The following is a 5,074-nucleotide window of genomic DNA, read 5'->3' as shown; positions in this document are numbered from 1 at the left end:
ACTCATGTAGAGAGAGATGTGACTGGATTCAATGACTGTGAACTCAGAGTTGTTGTCCGTTAACTTCCACTGTGTGAACACAAACACAATCGTCAGCAGGTATCCACCACTTGACTGCTTCCAGCGCAGAGGAAATGACTTGGCACATCTTGCCCGAGTGTCTGCAGAGCCAAGTGACTTACCGCAACCTCCACATGATCAGTGCCTTTGTCGTCCTGCTTGTGGATGACTTCAAAAAAGTACTTTTTTTGCGCAGACAGCCTGTATGATAGTAAACCCAAGTGTTACACAAACATTGAACTCAAGAGAGCAAAATCAGGTAGGGGTGTCCAAATTATGTCCGTTGACTAAATCCAGCCCTTCAACTTATTTTAAATGGCACGTTGCTTGTGTGCTCACAGTAGTGCCAGTTGTCCCATACTGGGCTGAAGTATGAATAACCCACGTCCATACTCCCCCGCTGGCCTGCACTCCCATCAATTCCGGGTCTGGGGCCTTTCACTGTTGTCCCTGTGTCTGCTTGGCTCCCCCTCGGGTTCCTCCCACAGTCCAAAAACATGCATGTGAGGTGAATTGGGAACTCTATGTTGTTTGAACTCTATATTGTGTATGTGAGGACGACTGGTTGTTTGTCTCTATGTGGCCCTGCAATGAACTGGCAACTTGTCCAGGGTGTCACCCTGCCTTCGCCCTAAGACAGCTGGGATAGGCTCCAGCAGAGCCCCGTGACCCTGAGTGCACAATGAAGCGGGTATTGAAAATGGATGGATGGATGGATGAATGGATGGATTATTTATTTATATTTGTCATACCTATATGTCTCACGAGGGGGCAACAGAAATCAATGTCTTCCTCCCTGTCTTCTTTGGCAAAGGCAATCTGTCACTCCTTTTTTTGCTCTTGGCCAAAGTCAATCAAAGTGCAATGGAAAGCGTAGATCATCTGGTTGAATATTATTTTGTTTATTGTGAGTTATGATTCATGGAAGTGAGTTGGCCAATCCTGGTACTCCTTCCTGACCCAGATGCTGTTAGTGCAAAGATTATCTTGTTGTGTGGGCTCTGAGTGCCAGGTTCATTTTGTTATGGTTTATTCTTATATCATTCCAATTAATGTCATTGTAAGATAATACTAATACTACTAATAATAATAATAGCTAGACCCTAGGTATTTTCACCTGATCAGTCCTAAATTCTATAAAGTGTGGACACCCCTGTAAAGACATGAAATGGACACTAAATCGCACACTAAAAAGCATATTTTTCATCTTGCAGATGTGTTTTGAAAGGCATGCTCAAGTTTGGCAGTGGGACAAAACTATAAGTCAGAATAATTACTAAAAAAAACACTTAACACCAAACTTGAGCTCGCCAGAGGCAGTCCGCTCTGCCCCAGTCAAATGTGCCGTTATTAATTATTTTATTAGTCTAATTAGTTTGTATGGCCAGCCAAAGGGTACAAAGGGAGTGGGCAAAACCAAAGTTTGTAATGTCATTTAACAGCCATATCCTTCTTTCCAACAGGTGACACTTAAGTTGAATGCACTTCTGTCGAAAAAATGTCACCGCCGTCAACAAATAATTTCTGTCACAATCTGGGACAGACAATAAACTATTCTATTCCATGCCATTCTATTCTATTTTATTGTTCACACACACTCACACACACATGAGTCAGAATAATTACTAAAAAAAACCACTGATATAAGTCGTTTTCAGATGAACTCACCAAACAGGTTTGGAGGTTTGACTGGAAAACTTGGCGAACTCGCCAGGGAAAGTCCACTCTGCCCCAGTCTAGATTAGATACACACACACAAATGCAAATCACAGAGATAGAGAGAGTTTTGGAAAATGATGATCGCGATTATAAGAAATCAGAGAAAACGATCGTCAATCACATACCCGTCCGACCCAGGCCAATAACTTCACATTAAAGGGAGAGTTGTCTGTACTCAGCCAAAACTCAGAGTTGTCATCAGAGCTCACAGCAAACACAAACTCTCCTAGGACAAGGAACGCAAACAAGGGAGGGAGATTACAGGAGGATAAGTGGGGGTGAGCTGGACAATATAACACCTCATGATGCTCATGATGTTATACCATCACTGTATGGTTGGAGGTAGCCAAATATTCTAAGCCCATAGTTGGTCCACTCAGGAGAAACGGCCAGCTTTTGCACTGTGGTTGTGGTCTGAAAGAAACACAGTGTGAGTCATAATGTTGACATTGCATTTTCTGCTTGAGGACATGAGGCTGTGATGCACATTAGTAAAATGCTTCCCAGACACGAGTGAGTGAATGTGAATCACATTTTTACCAATGACAATAACACAGCGTTATGTCTATCAATGTTATCATTTGGGCCTTTAAAGGTTGTAACTAGCATGGCAAACATACATCAACAATGCAAATAAACCAAGAAATGCTTTAATGTTATTCCAAATGTCTAATAGCTAACACTGTAGGCTTAATGAGTACAGAAACATAATTGTAAGCAATATTTCTCTTAATAAAAAGGATACAAAAGTCACAAAAAAAATACATTTCAGTGAAAAATACCGAATCCCTCCCTTTGATCCAAAAGAGAAAACGTCAAGGGACCACTGAGGTCAGTTAAATGACAATCTTGGTACCACTGAATGCACAGCAATGTCGAGATGGTGATTGGTGGAATCTACAAATAAATAAGGGGAAATTTACTCACATGTGGACGAATCGGGTAGTGTATGTTCTTTCGGAGGTCAGCCACAGAACTGCCGCACCAGTCCTCAAAGACGTGCAGGTTGGCCCTTCCAGTGATCTTCAGGAAGAACAGAATGAGTGAAGACACTTTTGTAGAATATAGCACTTATCACAGCATAGGTCTGTGGAGACTGTCCAGCCAAGTCTCTAAGCGTGGAATACCATGCTTAGAGACTTGTGTACATTGTGCAAGGATGAGAAATAATAAGATGCAACATATAACACACCACTATCATAACAAAAAATATACAGCTCCCATCTTCCCCATCTCAAGAAAAGCACCACACAACAGCAGTTCTTATGATTCAGGTTCCAGGCTCCAAACCCCACGATATCTGCGGAGCATGTATGTTAGCATAGAGACACATGACCACGAGAAACCAGGGACGTTGACCTCCGACCTTCCACCATAGTCGAGTCTACACCTATCCCCACCACACACACACACACACACACACACACACACACACACACACACACACACACAGAAAGAAAGAACAAACCTTTGATCGATTTGACTCTGCAGAGTCTGGCAGATGGTCCCACCTGAACTGGAAGGAACACGCAGACACACACTAACTGCTTATTTTCTGCCTCCATGTGCAAGCATGTTCTTCACTTGGCATCTCTTTATTTTCCATTTCCACTTCTTTTTCCATCACCTTACCTCTTTGCCAGATGAGACTGCTCTCCCGCTGCTCACCTCAGGGATGGAAGCTGGTGAGGACAATCAGATCAGCACAGAGCTTAACTAAATATCAAAAATATATAAGACTCAAAATAAATAGATTTAACCTGGCTAAAGTTTGATTCAACTTCTTTTTATTTTGAAATCCTAAGTTTTTACCTGCCTCTTTGTGTTATTTATTAAAATTACATGTCAGGTGTCTGTGTCATAATGTGGCGCTATACAAACAAAGTGCAACTGAAGACATCATTTAACACTGCGGATTAGCTGACAGGGTGTGATGACACATAGGGAAAGCGTGTGCACACTCACCTGGACTACTATGTTGAACAGAGTTGCACTTCTTGTAAATGACATGTGAAAGTCAAATCCTTTGTTAAATAAAGTCTGTCTGGTGCTTGTTTGAGGATAGGAGAGGTGTTGCCAAACGAAATTATAAAACATCAACAAGGAAACTCTGTGTCGAGGCGACACCATTTCCCGGTTGCGATCTAGTTTTTTTAGTTTTTCAGAAAGCACATAAACACGTTTAACAGGAACAGGCAGCAAACGTATTTTAAGGTAAGGATTTTGATAACAGAGCAGACCGTAAAGACAGGACAGATGGTGTCTGTTTAAACATACAAAAAAAAAGAAAAAACACTGCTTTGACTGCGAAGAAAAGGAGCATATGCACACACACACACACACACACACACACACACACACACACACACACACACACACACACACACACACACACACACACACACACACACACACACACCTTTAATCAAACCCTGCACATGTTCAAACATCTTGCTCATGATTTTATTGGCCTTGATTATTTATTAGTCTGTATATTATTTGTACAGCCAGCCAAAGGGCACAAAGGGGGTGGGCAAAACCAAAGTTTTTTGTAATGTCACTTAACAGCCATATCCTTCTTTTCAACAGGTGACACTTAGGTTGAATGCACTTCTGCCAAAGCATTCTTTTTTTTGTATAAAATGTGTCTTGAGATGGAATATCTCAATGTTTTTGTGAGCCCTGTCAATGAAGAATTTCTGTCACAATCTGCAACAGACACTAATATTTTATTCTATGCCATTCTATTCTATTTTATTTTACACACACTGGATTTAGAACACCCATTAAAAAAAAAAAGAAAACGTAAGAAATGAATGGGGGGAAAAATAGAGAATATATTTCAAGACACCTAAATTGTAGCATCGCCGCCCTTTTACGTTTACGTTTTTGTTTTTATAAGTCTTGAATTAACATTTCATTATTATTCGGTCACATACAACCCGCACACTTAGCAAGTTCAAAAAAAAAAAAAAAAAAAAAAAGAAGGTTGTGGTCGTGTCTTAACAAGGTAACACTTACAATCTGCCTGTCGCGCGAGTCCAACCATCTCATTGTAAACGGCCACGGCTCCGATCAGGACGACCCCGAAGAGAAAGCACTTCAAGTTGCGCCGCACTCTCCTCATGATAAAAAGGACCATGACTTGCTGTGTGGCGGTCCTGGTGGTGCTTCTTAGTTCAGAAGTGATCTACGTCCCAAGTGTGGTCGGACAGAGGCGACGCACCTTCTACCTGGCGTTGACGTCATCACTCCTGAGACATCCGCAATCCGTTGCTTTAATGCCACGCCTTAA

General features: G+C 41.6%; 1 long non-coding RNA gene across 1 annotated transcript; it reads right to left on the bottom strand.

Moving 5' to 3' along the window:
* Positions 1-2,151: 2,151 nt before the first annotated feature.
* Positions 2,152-3,647, bottom strand: LOC142896323 (uncharacterized). Its single transcript, XR_012928334.1, has 4 exons — positions 3,412-3,647; positions 3,248-3,295; positions 2,707-2,802; positions 2,152-2,193 (listed from the first exon to the last, which is right to left on the bottom strand). It is a non-coding gene; the product is annotated as an uncharacterized LOC142896323 (long non-coding RNA).
* Between the last annotated feature and the right edge of the window lie 1,427 nt (positions 3,648-5,074).

This window comes from Nelusetta ayraudi, unplaced genomic scaffold, assembly GCF_046127955.1.
Source record: "Nelusetta ayraudi isolate G7.1 ecotype Tasmania unplaced genomic scaffold, CSIRO-AGI_Nayr_v1 ptg000053l, whole genome shotgun sequence".
NCBI classification, from domain to species: domain Eukaryota; kingdom Metazoa; phylum Chordata; class Actinopteri; order Tetraodontiformes; family Monacanthidae; genus Nelusetta; species Nelusetta ayraudi.
The sequence above is the reverse complement of the archived record's forward strand: the minus strand, read 5'-3'. Positions and strand labels throughout refer to the sequence as shown.